Source organism: Eulemur rufifrons, chromosome 28 (assembly GCF_041146395.1).
Source record: "Eulemur rufifrons isolate Redbay chromosome 28, OSU_ERuf_1, whole genome shotgun sequence".
Lineage (NCBI taxonomy): Eukaryota > Metazoa > Chordata > Mammalia > Primates > Lemuridae > Eulemur > Eulemur rufifrons.
Genome location: NC_091010.1, coordinates 62,052,084 through 62,069,182, shown reverse-complemented (window position 1 = coordinate 62,069,182; position 17,099 = coordinate 62,052,084).

Sequence of the window (17,099 nt, the reverse complement as noted above, 5' to 3'; positions counted from 1 at the left end):
ATCCTGCTCCATTATGTTCATGAAAATGCTAAACTATGGTTTATGATGTGTTTATGGTACAGAATTACAGCAGTTTCCCAACCTCAGCACTACTGACACCCTGGGCCAGCCAATTCCTTGCTGCAGGGAGCTGTCCTGTGCATCGCAGGATGTTTGGCAGCATCCCTGGCTTCTACTCTGGTACGAGTCGAGAGTCAGGAATGCAGGGATTCCTCCTGTGGGTGGGAGATTGGGCTGGGAAACTGTTAAGCTTTCTATGCTCAGCAACATGTTTGGTATATTTCAAAGTAACTAGAGGAGAGGACTTGAAATGACACCAGCACGTAGAAATGATAAACACTCAGGGTAAAAAGGGACACCCCAAATATCCTGGCCTGATCATGACAGATTGCATGTAACAAACCCTCACATGTACCCCATAAACATGTAAAATATTATGTATCAATAAAAGAAAATAAAAGCTTTCTTCCAATTCCAACTTTGTTTCACGTGTCACTTCGCACCCCACACAAACCAAGCCTCATGCTACCACAGGCTGGGAGGAGCCGGCTCCAGATGCAGAGACGTCTCTGCCTAGGTGGAGAAAGAGGTGCTTTCCGAGGTGGGCCCAGAGGGGGTGGAGTGGATGGGGGAGAATTTCAGAGAAGCTCGTGTCCAGGAGCAGCCCCACTCCCCGCTGGCCGGTGCCCAGGGCCCCACAGCCCGGCCCTCACAAGAAGGAATGTCAGAACGTCATGTTCGATTTGACTCTCGGCACCTTGAATCTTTCCCTCACAACTGAAACGAAACGAGCTGAAGGAGGTGAGTCTGTGCATTAATCTGCAACTCACAAAGGAAATACAGAAGGAGCGAGGTAAGTGCCTGCTCTTCCCGGAACGCCTCCCAGGGCCGCAGGAGAGCCGCCTGCACACACGCTCAGCACACAAAGCCACGCGTCACATGAGAAGGGCCGTTTAATCCATTCCTAGGAACGTGCGAGAGATTGACATCCCCAATCTCCAGAGTAGTGAAATGAGGTGGTGAATGATAAGGGCGTAATTTAGTCAGCTCAGTGAATGAATAATCATCGCAAATGAAGCCACAGCACCAGGTAATTAAATTAATTTGTCTCAGAGACAAGACTCGCCAACTCTCCACTGACAAAGTTGCCGTTCTAGACTTGACTTTTACTCTTGGATCTTCTTTAGATGTTGAAATTACTTCTAAGCTTCCTGTTCTCGGCGGGTTCACTGGGAAAGGACATGGAGGGGGTGCAGAAACGCTGCCTTCTGCACCCCGTGCTGCCCGCCCCTCCAGGTCCGACGGGTGGGACGTAGAGACCATGACAGTCCCGTATTTTCATGCCAGCCCATTGACTCTTGGAATCTTCTTCTCTGAACTTCTGAGCTAAAATTATAACTGGTTTAAAGTTGGGGAGGGGACCAGGAATGAAGGCTACTTTCACGAATTAGAGCCTTAATGTTATTAATATACAGAGCGTGTTGGCAAATCCTCAAGGACCTACCTTATGTGGAGATCAGGACAAAACTAGAAGGGAAAAAGGGTCTCTTTTTTTTTTTTTTTTTTTTTTTTTGAGACAGAGTCTCACTCTGTTGCCCGGGCTAGAGTGAGTGCCGTGGCGTCAGCCTAGCTCACAGCAACCTCAGACTCCTGGGCTCAAGTGATCCTCCTGTCTCAGCCTCCCGAGTAGCTGGGACTACAGGCATGCGCCACCATGCCCGGCTAACTTTTTCTATATATATTTTTAGCTGTCCATATAATTTCTTTCTATTTTTAGTAGAGATGGGGTCTCGCTCTTGCTCAGGCTGGTCTCGAACTCCTGAGCTCAAACGATCCGCCCACCTCAGCCTCCCACAGTGCTAGGATTACAGGCGTGAGCCACCGCGCCCGGCCCGAAAAAGGGTCTCTTTAAATAATCATCTTTTTTTTTTTAAAGACCAGAGGCTCAAGAAGGCCATAGCTGGATTTTTTCCCTTGACCTGGAAAGAAAGGCACACTCGGTTAACCACAAAACATGCCTCTCTGAAAGTCATTGCCACTGACGGCCAGACCAACAACTTCAAGACACAAATGTCTTCTGGTGTGTGAGCCTTGGGACATTTGAGTCTGCTCACTGATGCCCTTCTCATATCCAAGGTCACTTTCACAAGACAAGACACTCAATATTCATCAAACTAATGATCGCTTATGAGCTATGGTATATTTTTGCAGCTCTGTGGAGATATTTGGCCTGAAAATTTGGCACTTAGAAATTGCTGATCCAATAAACAGACATTACGAACAACAGTTATCTTACAAGCTAATGTGTCCTAAGGTTTCAGGAACAGTTGGTCCAACCTTACTATTCAACCAAGAGTAACTACTCACTTTTCAGAGGTACATTAGCCCAATTTGGACACCGTGGAATGCCTGAAAAATAATTCTTGAGTATATTAGACAGTCTCCTGGATCTACCAAAGTGAGCTTATTCACAGGACATTATAGTGCCTGTTTTTGTCATTGCAATATGCCAGCCAGATTTTTAAATGACATTGTAAAAATAGGAGGCATTTTTAAAGGGAAAGAAAAAATACTTCCCCAAAGGGCATTTTCAACTCTTCATCACCTTCAGTCCAGCTTCTCACACTACCACCCTCCTGAAAATGTGCTCTCCAAGGTTCGCACCCTGAGACCCCCAAACTCCAGCGCAGAACCTGCTCCCCACCGTCGGTCTCTCAGCACATGTGACAGATGCCCGTCCCGCTTGTTTAGGGACATGCTCTCCCGCCAGCTTTGGAGACAGTGCTCCCCGCTGGCCGGCGCTCTGCCTCCTTGCGCTCCTTTCCTCTTTGTGTTGTTCATGTGTTTCCCTGCCCAGCTTCCTAAAGGAAGACCTTCTCACCAGGCCTCTGACCTCGGACTTCTACCATTCTCTCTGGGCTCTCTCCCTCTTCACTCCCTAGTTTGCTCACACAGCCTCTACTCTTTCCTAAAAAGCCCATGACAGCTGTCCCCAAAGGCCCTTCAGCCCTTAAACTGGATCTGTGGGAGCTCAGCTCATCATCTTCCCTCCAAATGGCAGCTCGGGCTTCCTGATTTTTGCTCCACCCTGCACCCAGGGACCCAGGCACCCAGCCATGAAACCCGACAGCCCCCTTGGCCTTGGCTTCTCCCTTGAGTTCCCTTTTCCAGTACACCTGTCACAGCTGTCCCGTTCTGGCTAGTCCCACTGCCACTGCCCTGGTTCAGGCTATTGTGATCCCTAGCCTGGTCCTTTTCTTAGCTGGGCTTCCAGCTGTTCTCTCTAAGCCGTGCCTGAATGGCTGCATGCACAACTGGGAGGCCTGCCAAGCCAGGAGGGCTGCCCGCAGCGCGCAGGTTTACTCGGGGCTGCAAAACACCCCTCAAATGCCCCCCAAGGGCATCCACTGCCTACTGAATAAACTCTCTTCCCCTCTTCCCCCAGGATCCAAGAACCTCCAAAATGAAGACTTAAGCTCCCTTCCCAATTTTATCTCACACTATTCCCATAAAAAAATCTGCACTACAACATATTACAAAATGAACAGCTTAATCTTTGTTTACTTTTCCCTTAACATGCCTCCTGGACTTGCCTTTACACACACCATCCATCATCTGGGCTAGCGCAGCTGCTGCCCCCGTGGACTCTTGAAATCCCACACACCCTTCACAGCTCAGCACAAAGTGCTCACATCCCTGGAGTCTTCCCGCAATGCTAAGCTTCCCCATCCCTCGGGAGACATTACCTGGGAAACTGACGTGGCAGAGGGACCCCAGTTTGGACAGACCTCAGTGCAGGCTGGAGGCCACTCTGGAGAAAATGGTGGCAGTGGCTGGAGCCAAGAGGCAGAACTTGTGTTTTTTTTTTTTTTTTTTTCACTGAGATGCCACCACAGGCGGAACAGAGGGCAGGGCCTCGGCATTGGGGCCACCTCTGTGGGGTCAGGGTAGAAATCCATCCTGGGCCCATTGTCACCGCTGGCCATGTCTCTGCTCACCCAGTGACCAGTCTTCTCCTACAGACCTCCATGTGCCACCTCCTGCCTGGGACACCTCTGTCAGTGACTTGGCTTGTTTTTCCTGGTTAGCCCCAGCAGGGACCCAGGCCACAAATCTGAGGACGTTAATAGCTGGTCAGTAAAGAGCATGATTGTTCCTGTCTCCACAGAAGTCAGTTGATTTTCTGGAAACAGCCTTAGACTTTACGAATCAGCTCTGTTCCTGTGTTTTGCCATCATTCTCTGAGATAGGAATTTGTGTTTGTGTTTCCTCCCAAGTAAGAGTAAATGAGAGTTTTGTGCTGCCCTTCTGTTTATTATTGGGGTTGTTTGTTTTTTGAGACAGGGTCTCACTCTGTCACCTGGGCTAGAGTGCAGTGGTGTCATCATAGCTCACTGCAACCTCCAGTGCCTGGGCTCAAGTGATCCTCCTGCCTCAGCCTCCCAAGTAGCTGGGACTATAGGCATGCGCCACCACACCTGGCTGATGTTTATCCTTCTTTACACATTATTTCCTATGACCCTTCCCCGAGCCCCATCACACTGGGAGGGCAGGTGATAGCTCTATTTTACAGGTGAAGAAAGTGAGACTCACAGGAGTTAAGGAATCATCCCAGGGCCACACAGCCAAGTCTCCTAACTCCTGACCCAACCATGTCCACCACGACACGCCACCTCTCTCGTTCCTAAGTGCTGGTCTTGGGCACAGCTATAGATACGGACTCTAGGCTCGCTCTGCCCACAGCAAGCCCTTCCCATCTTGGGACCCCGGTAACCCAGACCTGCACAAACCTGCTCCTTTGTCCTAACTAGGACCTAACTCACCACAGTTTTCCAACTAGACCTTGCTTTTATTCTTCTGAATGTTGGCACTAGTATCAGAATGTCAGCCAAAAATGGTTTTAAAATTCTGCATTGAAAAATCGTTTCCTGGACAAGCACCAATTTCCAGGGAACAACCAGGATGGCACTACCAAAGGGCTTCAGTTAACAAAACACCTGTCTCTCAAGACGCCCATGTTTGCAGAAGCAAAATTGTTTACTGGCTATGAAATTCCTACCTTTAAAGAATAGATTCAATCTATTCTTTATACATTCCAGGAATGGGCCAGAAATTATCTCCAAGGTCTAGGTGAAGGTCTTCAACCCCGACTACATGTAAGACCCAGGAAGGGGCTATAAAATACTGATATGCAGGATCCCCCCACCGCCAGCCAATGAAAGCAACGTCTAAGCAAACTAGTGGATTTAAGATTCATCTGATTTCATTTCTCCAAAGAAACCTGTAGAGTTCAGGATCACAACCCTAAATCAAACAGAACAGGTAAACACATATAGTTCATGTATATATTGTTAAATATTATTTCCCAATATTATTAACAATAATAATATTGTAAATATTATTTTAGAAATCATGGACCCAGAACTGTGCCAAGTGCTATGGAGTATACATTAAAAATATTCCCCACCATAGGGCCTGTGACCTTACTTGCATAAAGACTTAAAAGCACTATCTCTGCCCTCATGAAGGTTAAAGTCTACTCTGGGTAGAATCATGGATACGATAACAATATTCAAATAAAAATATCTGGAAGGTAAATTTTTTTAAAAAAGAAAAAATTCTTATTTGGAAAAATTCAGTCTTAGAAAAAACTCAAATTATCACAAAGACAAATAAATAAAACTGCCTGGTTTCTCGTTCTCCTCTGCAATTTAGTGCTTCTACTCCTAGGTTTGTGATGCTTGTCTAGAGTGTTTTAAATCATATAAAGGGGTGTCATAAACTAGCAACACAAAATGTAATTTCAGTTAATTTGAAGGTTTAAAATGAGCAGATCTCCTAAGGACCTTTTTCAGATAGGCTCAGGAGATGGAAGAACAAAACATAGCCACAAAATCAAACCAACGACAATGATGTCAGCTCCAAAAATATTGGAAGCCTGCTATTCTTTGATGATGAATGGTCTCTTCTGCAATGAGATCTTGGCTGATGGGCTAAGGCTGCCAAAAGCCAACCCCTTGAGAAAAAAAACCTTCTCCAGTGGTTAGTTATGGAATCATAAAAGGAGCTTTGCATTGCTTCCAAAGGAAGAATTGAGCACTAATTAATTATGTTGAGATTTAAGCATTCATTGTGTTTTGGGAAACAGTTGTTCATAATCTGCCATTTCTTGTATACATTTAGAAATCCAAATATATCTGCACATTCACTTTTTCAACTTACTGTTTTACACCTAAAAGTCTCTCAATTAGCATATTAATCACAGACTCTGAACTGATGTTCATATTTCTGCAATGTGTGCATTGGTTTTCTTCCAAATACTGGACTGCCTCTGGCTCCCAGGGTCTTGGGACTCTCCGGGAAGCCAGTCCTGAGCCGGGACGATAAGGGTTCCAGCTTCTGAGGCCCGTGTCTGAATGCCTTTCTGCACAGTGGCTTGTAGTTTGGATCTCAAGGTTACACAAAATGTAAGGCCCATTCCCCTTCTCCTAGGGTCAAATTCCGATTCCAAAAGCCAGATTAATGGAGCAAAGAACTGCAAATCACTTTGGCTTTTACTACTTCGAATTCATTTTCTGTGATCTTATGTACAGAATGTGGAAACCAAGCCTAATGCCAGATACAACCATAACTGCATCACTCGGAACCAGTTCAAGAGATTCAAGGAAAGTCTGTCTTAAGATAACAAAACTTTGCTTTAAAATATGCAAAGGCACACATGTACATGTGTGTACACATGTGGACACACACACACTTTAATACCTCAGGTGCAGGTAGAATAGAAACCGGGCAGTTTGCAAGTCAACCAGTTTTCATTTCCACTGACTCTGTGTGCACACATTTCCACTGAATTACAAGGGAAAAGAACTTGGTTCACGAGTTCGTACTTCTCTAGACACTTTTATCTTGGAATTTAAAAGCAATTTAATCACATTAATTAAAAGGCTTCACAGCAGTGCTGAAATATCTTTTGAATTTTCTGAGGCCAGAACAAAAGTTGTACCCAAAAATCATTCTTGGGGCCCCCTAAGCAAACTGATTTTGTTTAAAACTTAAACTAAATTAGAAAAATATGTCAAAAGGATCACATATCCCAAAACAACTTTTTATGAAAAGACATAAAAAGAAGGAGAAGAGAAGTATGGTAAAAAGAACAAAAGTAAAAGTTGCCCTTAGAAGTCATATCTCCAAATTTGAGGCATTTTTGTTACATAATATTGCTTATTTTGGGGGGAATATACTTTAAAACGGTTATCTGTATTCCTAGGCAATACAGGTTCTTTTGTGGCTAACAGTAGGAGTCTGCTTATGAATCCAGTACACCAAAGCCACATCTGCTTTTATGCTTTCAGCACGAAAGTATTTTAACTTCTTCTCTGAGTGCATTATCAACTTACCAATGAAGAGGAATACTCCTAGATTCAAAGACTTCCAAAGTGAATACAATCCTATCACATCACCTTAAAAATCATAAAGAGTTTTTGTTCCATCATTTCAGTTCTTTGAGTTTGATCCCCTGGTTCTCAGGCATGTAGTAAGAGTAATTCACAGGATCTTTCTCTTATTATGAAAAGTTATGTTTTCTTCTCATGACGTGACACACTAACTCTTGGTTCTGAGTACATTTAGTTTGTAACATCTTTAAGCAAGCAGTATATGAATTTGTTCCCCAAAATGTAATTATTAACTGGAAAGGGGCTCTCCAAATGCCCACTGGTAGCTATTGAGTGAAGAACTACTTTGGAGCCCTCAGTTGGGTCCTCAGTTCTGCATTCCCAGCACGCTCTGACCAGGTTTTCTGCTGAGTCCTTGCTCAGACTCTAGCTGGGAGTTCATCTATGTGCATCCCACATGGCACTTGCCAGGGAAATGCAAGGGAGAAAAGCCTTCCTGCCCTCGCTCTCCCTTTCTGGAACTTGGCCCACTTAGAATACTGCTTTCTGATCCTTCCAATAAGCAAAACCCCAGAGGCACTTAACAATTAAAAGGGATCAGAGCCGTTGGGTTGGAACACATACGTAGTGCATAAAATCTAACCGTCCTTTCTCACGATTCCAATATCACTAACATTGCCCACGTAAAAAAGCAAATTGCCCCATAATTTCATCTGTGCAGGATTCTTACCTTTGTGCAACTAGGAGAGAATAAATTTAAAAGATTTTATTCTTCTCCCTCTGCCCCCATCAAAAGAAGTAAAAACTTTAAAGCCACTAAGAGATTTCAAGTTCACATTGAATTCCTCTGAGCTGGGAGATTTAGGAGATCATGAGCAAGTGTTCACATAGCCTTGACAGAGATACTCAGGCAGGACCAAATGAGGTTGTCTGGTTTTCACAGCCCCCGCAGGGCACAGCTCTATTTAGTATCATGAAGCCAGGAACTTGTTATGATGGCAAGTTCAGTCTATTTCCAAAATGTTATTCCCCTAGGGTGTAAATCCTGGCCAAGCAAGGTGACCATCACGTTAACCAAGCAACAGGCTAGTTGCCCCCCCCGCCCCGCCCACCTCTCCCTAGCATGTTCCTTTTGAGAAAACTTAGCTGTGTACTGGGTGGATGTGTACTAGGCAGATACCACTTGAACTGGGCAGGCCAGCACATCCCTTAAATTTGTAGATTAACCCCACCAATAAAGTAAAAATGGTACCCAATAATTAATACTTGCAATGTGTATTTTATAGGTATTTTCTCATTTTTCCTTCACAACAACTTTACAAGGTTGATACTATTGTTAGCCCTATTTCACAGATGAGGAAACTAAGGCCCAGAGAGGTTAAATAAGCTGTCCAAAGTCACACAGCAAGAGCAGAATCGGGATTTAAACCCAGACCTCTTCCACCCCAAGGCCCGGCCTAGGCCTCTACTCTGCCTCCCATGGTTCCCGAGGCACCGGCAAGCCTCCCCGGACTCCACTCACACCTTCACGGCCTCGCAGAGCTCTTGTCCCATCCTGTCTGCCTTGCCAGGAACAGTCCCCACCAGCTCATCCAGGACTCTGGATGCTCCGTCATAATATTTCCACATCGAATCCCTCACATCATCCTAACAAGATACAGATTTATCCCTATTTTACTAGAAATTGAGGATCACAAAGATGAAGTGACTTCCACAGGTTGCAATCTATTTAGTGGCAATTCCTGGATTTGACCCCAGCAGCTGGCACTGTAAAGCCTTGTTTTCCCTATTATTGCCTGGTACACAGTAGGTCTCCAATAAATGGTTGTTATTTCACTCTCTCCATCACCACTTTTTCCATGTGTAGTAATTTCGAGTTCAGAAAAAAAATCCTCAAAAATTGTTTGCTCGGTTGTGGTAGCAAGCATCCCCGAAATTCCAGTGGCTTCACACAACCAAGTTTAGTTCTCACTCCCGCAGAGTCCCCTGTGGGCCCCTCCGATGCCTCTCCAAGGAAACCATCCACCACGCGGTGGCTCAGAGTTGCACCCCACATCCACCGGGTCTCCCACAGATGCCCTATTGGGGAGGAGTTAGGAGAGATTTGAAAGGCAGTATGATTTGAGAGGTAATATGAGATATTTGAGAGGTAACAAGGTCATACAGCTAAAAAGCAGCACATTTGGGACCCAAATCCAGGTTTATCTAGCTCTAAAATCTGAGTCCTTACCTACCACATAATTCTCAAGAGTTGTATCCATGATAATTCTGCACAAATAATAGGCACTTGCTGCACATTGGCAAGTGGCTCTGCTGTCCTTGGCGGACTTTGCTCACAGGTCAGGGGGCCAGCTGGCTATGCTGACCTAGGCTGGCCTCAGCCGGGGTCACTTGACTCTGCTCCCCATGCCTCTCACCCTCTGTGACGCCAGCCCGGGCATTTTTCACGGCAAAGCACAGGCGCAAGGGCAGGCAGGCCCAAAGCAAGTCCCACAGCTGAGCCCGGAGGAGGGGGCAGAGGGTGGAGAAGGAAGTGAGGGTACTGCGATATTACACGACAGATGGCATGAGAATTAGTCCAGAGATACACAAACTTTTCCTGTGAAAGGCCATATAGTATTTCCAGCTTTGTAGACCATACTGTTTCTGCCACAACTACTCCGTCGTCGTAGCTTGAAAGCGGCCATAGATAATAAGTAAACTGATAGGCGTGTTCCAATAAAACTTTATTTAGAAAAACAAGCAGCAGGCCAGATTTGCTCTGAGGGCCACAGTTTGCCAACCCTTGAAGTAGGGCCATCCTTCCCCCTTCCACCGAAGCCTCTCCTCCTATCTCTGGAACTCTGTGGTTGTACCTTCCTGATGACATCACTTTTCTTCTCGTCTTACCTTAATTTTTTTCATTGTCCAAGTGAAGGTGTTGGAGTAGTTTTTTAGAAGTACAAAATTTTTTACACTCACAGTCCAAATTATATTAACGTGCAAACCAAAAGGTATGTTCTGGGCCTAGTTTCAGAGATTATTCTCAGCCTGTTAATAGACTGTTGTGTTTGTCCTTAGTATTACTGCTCACCTGCACAGGCTGAAACTCTACGATTTTATTTGAACAAGATTTACCATACAAAAGACACTGATTAATAGTAATATAATCTTAGCTCCATCAAAGTCAAATAGATTTCTCCATCCATCCAAGCAGGAAGTAGGCCAGATATATGGAATGAAAAACAAACGACACTTTTAATGACAAATGGATAGCAAAGCTTTATTGATTACAAGAAGAAAAAGTGAAATACTAGAGAATAAACACTGGGTGATACCAATGAAGGTTAAAAAGAAACATACAATTAACTGATCCAGACAGACAAGCTGTAGTTTTGGGACACTGTAAAACAGGAAACAGGCACCCGCGGGCAGCACAGCATTTAACTGAAGGTTATTCTGTTTATCATCAACTCTTTTATTGGCACCTCAACAGCACGTAATTCAGTGCACTGCAATACCGCAGGAAGATATTTTTGCTCTTTTCCCCTTCATTAATCTTCCCTGCCAGGCCGTTGCCAGAATTACAAATAAGAATATTTATGTTAATAGCTACTGAAAACAGAAAGTGCATTTGAAATACTCTGCAACCATCCATAAAACCAGGGCAACATGCAGAGGTTTGCATACATTGGGGGCAATTTTTGCCCCCAGAGGACATTTAGCAATATTTGGAGATATTTTTGATTGTCACAACTGGAAAGTGCTACTGGCATTCAGTGGGTGAAGACCAGGAATGACGTGAAACACTCTACAATGCACAGAAAGGGTGCATACAACAACGACAACAACAACAAATTGCCTGGTCTAACCTCTCAGGTTGAGAAACCTGCTTTTCATAGATGAAAAAAGCATCGGCTGAGAGTGACAGCAACTTTTCAATCACCGGAAGCTCCAAATCTTGATCATACATCACACAAAAGGGGCATGCATTTTAGACCACCCTTGAGGGACTTTGTTTTGTAGCCTAGCAACATTTCAAGGCAAGTATATGGTGTCAAAAGATTCTGTGGATGTCCATTCCAAAAAGCAGAACACAAATCGCAAAACCTGGCAAAGAAATGATAAATGGCCCCAAATATTGAATAACCCATTTGGATTAACATATTAAGTAATAAAATGCCCTTATCATGTACATACAAAATACTTTTTTAAAAACCTACATTGTGGATATTTTGTAAACCAAAGCATAACATATGTGGCGAGAGTCTTCATCTCATTTGAATTGAGTCTTGACAATCACACGCAACATCAGATTTTACTGTATGTAACTTGTTATGATGTATCTCCAACAGGATATAATTTATCAGCAGGTCAAAGAGCTGGAAAATTAATATCTGTTTAGCTAAATAGATCACATCGGTTAGCAAACTTGTCCAAATAATTTGGCATCATTGCTTACGATATATGGAGACAAAGATCATTTATCATTTGGATTATTTCTAGAACCCACAGGCTTGTTTCCTGAGCATTGCATCAAACCGTCTGTGCTTGCGAGTTTGTGAACCCTTTTGAAGTGCTTTTACAGGTGAGGTCAGGGAGCACAGAATCACTTCTGGGACTTTCTTTGAATTCTGTTTCTCCGCGGCATTGTCCCTCCACCTAGACAGCAATTGGTGTCGTTTCCACTTCAATTCATTCCTAAAGTGCCTCAGGTAATAGGCTTTCTGCAAAAGCACTGGAGAGTGTTTAGGATTAAGTTCCAGGGCCTGATAAAAAGTTCCCACAAATACACCGTAGCCCTTCATTAACCGCAAAAGAGCTCTCCACTCCTCCTTCAGGGGCTCCCCTGAGCAAAAGTGACAAGTAGTGACAAGCCTGAGCTGAAGAGTCAGGTCAACCCAGGTTCAAAGTCCACCTTGAATGTTTTCTAGCTGTGACGTTGGACAAGTAGCACAATCTCTCTGATCCTCAGTCCACTGCGTGGAAAGTGGAGATAAAATTACTTCCTCCAATTTGCACACTCATGTTCATAGCAGCATTGTGCACAATGGTTAAAACTTGGAAGTAACCCAAATGTCCATGACAGATAAATAGACAAAATGTGTCATATACAGTTGGTGGAATATTATACAGCCTTAAAAAGGAAGGGAATTCTGATACATGTTGCGACATTATGCTAAGCGAAATAGGCCAGTCACAAAAAACCAAATACTGTGTGATTCTACTTACATGAGGTACCTAAAGTAGTCAAATTCATGGGAATGGAAAGTAGAGTGGTGGTTACCAGGGGATAGGAAGGGCATGGAATGGGGGAGCTTTTGTTTAATGGGTACAAAGTTTTAGGTTTGCAAGATGAAAAAGGTTCTGGAGATCTGTTGCAAAACAATGCAAATATACTTAACACGACTGAATTATACACCTAAAAATTGTTAAGATGGTAAATTTTATGTTGTGTAGTTTTTACCACAATAAGAAAAAATACCTGCTAGGACAATTACAAGGATGAAATGAAGCTACACTTATAAAGCTTTGAGCACAGGGTCCAGTACACAGCCCACTGTAAATGACGGGAACGATTTTTAGCTAAACAGCCTGCTAACCATTCCATCGAGTGCATTTTGAGCATGCATTTCAGCCTGACCCTGTGCTGGATGCCAAGGACAGTCACATCACAAAGACACATTGTCCCCCCAGGTTGTTCATAATGTCACTGAGGAAACACATCTGGCCCAGGTGAAAGAGCAGGAGACCCAGGCAGGGATGTTAAGTTCTATGGCCCAGAACACTGATGCCAGCAATCAGAGATAAGGAAAATCATGTGGGAATTTCAAGGATGTTGTCACATCAGGAAGCTCTTGGCCCAGGACCTGGCCCAGAATAAGAGCATTGGCTGTTGTCATCCGCTATAAATGGTAATAGAACAAGTACCTCCTCCATCACCGGGATTCATGGTTGTTGCCATCTACCCCGACTCCCGCCTCTTATTTATGGACAAGAGCTCCTGCCCTACCCTTTTGCAGGAAACTATTCACTTCACTATTGCCTATCTGCCCCAAGCCTTCGTAGGTATCCTTTGTTTTCTTTCTCTATGCAGTTTGCCATCTCTCTCTTTCTTAGCCTTTGGCTCACTTGGGGAGTTGATTTATTATTTGCCAAACAGGCAAACCTATTCCTTTCCTTGCTGAATTTTATAATTTTACAAGTGCTGGCAACAGTGACCATAAAAACTATAAACCATCTCCACGAAGTCTTTGAAATCCACTCAGACTGTTTTTGGATTATGTAACATCTTAAAAAACACAGCGGGTTTTTTTTTGGTTTTTTTTTTTTTTTTTTTTTGGTAGTTTCATCCATTTATTTAAATTTTACTTGTTTTTTGATTGGTTTATTGGGTTTGGTTTTGTTTTGTTTTTAGCAAAAGCCTTACCGTGAAAGAAGTGCTGCTGTCAGCACAGTTTCCTAGGCATTAGGGCTCCCTTATCAAACCCAGAAAACGGCAACAATCACCCAAGTAATTCAGCTTGCACTAAAGTGCTTCCGTGGCCGGCTGTCCCATTGTGGACACTGCCCACTGCCACAGAGTCATGCTGGGTCAGCATGCCCTATGCTACATCTTTGTCCTGGGTGTTCTGGAAGCATAGAATGTCAGAGCTAGAAATAAATATAAAGATGACCCTGTTCAACCACACATTTAACACAGGGCAAACTGAGGCTTATGAAGAGGAAGTAACCCAAACATGACTATACCAATTTATTACTATGTCCACTCGCCACTGACCAATCCACCATTGCCCAGTGGTCCCTAGGGGAAAGCTCAACTCTTTCCCTTATTTCAGAACTTGCCCCTGAGAACCCACTCTCTTCTTCTCAGCCAGCCCTTCATCTGCAACTTGAATTGAAGCTTCCTTAAAGACAAAATTCATGCTGGGCACAGTGGCTCACACCTATAATCCCAGCACTTTGAAAGGCTGAGGCAGGAGGATTGCTTAAGGCCTGGAGTTCAAGGTTACAGTGAGCTCTGATCGTGCCACTGCACTCCAGCATGGGCTACAGAGTGAGACCCTATCTCTAAAAAAATTAATAAATAAATATTCATTTGGAAAATGCTTGTCTTTTCCTTCTGACATGACTGGGGCATGAGATGCTGAAGAGTTCAAGCTAAGAAGGATTTCTCATGCCCTAAACCCAAACTCACCAACACCTCCCCACCTCAACCCCACCTAATATCCCCAAATATCACCCTGTGCCCAAAATTCACATAGTTTTAAATCTAGCAAGTTTCATGTGATCCCTTTCTTGCAATTGAGAAGAGGGTGACTACTGGAACTGATTACAGCCCTTTGGGGTCACCATGAGCTGGACCCCAGACCTTCCAACCTCTATCCCTGCCCATGCTCCCCATCCCCTTGAAACCATCCTCACTGGGGTAACAAGAATTGCAAGCCTGGCTTTCGGCAAGATTACAGTCAGACAGTAAGCAAGGTACACTTTGAGCCACTATCTTGCAGTGGCTGACCAGCTGAGAGCCACGTAATGCCAGGTAATGACCATCTGCTTTCCCGTTGTTCCTATAGAGGGGATCTCTGGGCTAAAATCATAAGATTCTTTGCTCAGAAATTGCTAAAGCTGTTTTTCAGATCTTGAATTCCAGCGAAACAGCTGACGCCAACCAGTCTGAAGACCCCCACAAGGGAACCAACCCAGCCCAACCAGCCCAACCATGTGCTTTCTTCACCTCCCTGTCCCACGACTCCACCCCTCACTTCTTGACCAACCAATGATCCCCACGTGCAGCCCACTGTCCATCCAAACCCCTCAAAACCCTGTCCCCAAACCTCTCAGGGAGGCCGATTTGAAGTTTCCTCCCATCTCCTTGTTCAGCTGCCCTACGATTAAACTCTGCTGCCACTGTCAGTGTGTTGATACATTGACTTGCCACACATCAGGCAAAAAGCTCGTTATGGTCACACCCTCCTGCTTCCCAGAGCCATCCTAGAAGGGCTCATGCCAATGTCTTAGTTGTAGAGCCCTGGCTCCCGCCACCACCACCTTTGCTGGCACCAGTAGCCCTACATGGGGCATCCACTGGCACCGTCCACGCAGCCTGCACACTGGCCACTCTGTAACCTTGTCTTTCTTGTCCTCCTCCCCTCTCTCACTTCTCAGTTCCTCCTCTGTTTGCCCTGTGGGATCTCACCCCCAACAAAGCTTTAGTGCAGAGGTGGGCAAGCTTTCTCTGTAAATGGCCAGTAGTGACAGTAAATCCTTCTGGCTTTGCAGGCCATTCTTTGTGGCAACCGCTCAACTCCACAGTTGTGACACAAGAGCAGCCGCAGACACAAGCGTGAGTGAGCGGGTGTGGCTCTGTTCCAGTAACACTTTGTTTATGGACATTAACATCTGAATTTTATATAATACTCACATGTCACAAAGCACTATTCTTCTTTTCATTCTTTTCAGCCACTCAAAAATGGGAAAACCATTCTTAGCTCACGGGTCATAAAAAGCAGACAGGAGGCTAAATTTGGCCTGTGGGCTATAGTTTGTGAGCCCCTGACTTCAATCACTTGAGTAGCTGGGTTTCTTAGCTCACAGCCTATATATACAAATGAGACAGGCCAAAGTTTGCCAACCCCTGCTTTAGCATGTAAGCTTTGCTTCAGGTCTGTTTTCTAGAAATCCCAAGAAAAGACCTACCACAGTCATAATCATTAGGTGAGTTTTTTAAATAATAATTTTTAAAGATTTTTTTTTAATACTTCTCTGCACTGACCCCAGAGCCTGAGTTATTGGATGTGCAGATCTTATCAGGAAAGCCAAATTCCCTGCCTCTTGCCTATAGTCGTCCAAATCACTGACGTTCAGGGATGCAGGCAACTGGTTTCCATGGCTCCTGTTGTCTCAACTATCATCTCTCCTTCTCATTTATCTTTCCGTGGGTGTGATTCTTTACTCCCCTTTAAGGTCAGGGAACTCCTGTGTGTCCTCTGCTGGTCCTTCCTGCACAATGAATATTTATTACTCAGCAAACACATTTTGATTCTTTATCAGAGTAGGAGTAAGACGATGGAGCTCGTGACGGAGTTGAATTTCCTTTATCAGAGCTGGCTAAGGAGGAAGAGGTTGCCTTGGGAGATGTAAGCTTCTCATGTATTAGGTATTCAAGAGAGTCTATAAGACCACCTGGCAAGGATGCTAAAGATGAAGAATCTACACTCAGATGGAGGGTTAGACTTCACCCCAGCCTCTAGAGTCATTGACTCCCAGGATTAAGGCTCTTGCAACTGTGAGGGATGCAAGAGAAGGAAGGCAGAACACTGCTAAAATACCCATCACATGCCAGACACTGTACTGAGTGCTTCACAAATTAATAATGATAACCAGTATGAATGGACCCTACAATACATGCCAAGGACTATGCAATACACTTTTACAATCTAGTCCAAGGACACACAGCTAGAAGACAAAACGAGAACCAAACCCCGGTCCAACTGACCCCACAGACTTTGAGTTACTCCCACCTACTCCTTTCTGCTTGCACGGGAGGTGAGATCACATCATAACGGCCTTCTACATCTTGATGGGACCATATTGTCTGATCACCATAAGTGACATTAATGATCGTGTCTTTTTTGACTAAATGGAGATCCATTATAATATTTCTGCTCTTTAAAAAGAACATTTCAAAGAATCAATGTACTCCTCAACTTTAAAAAAAAGTGT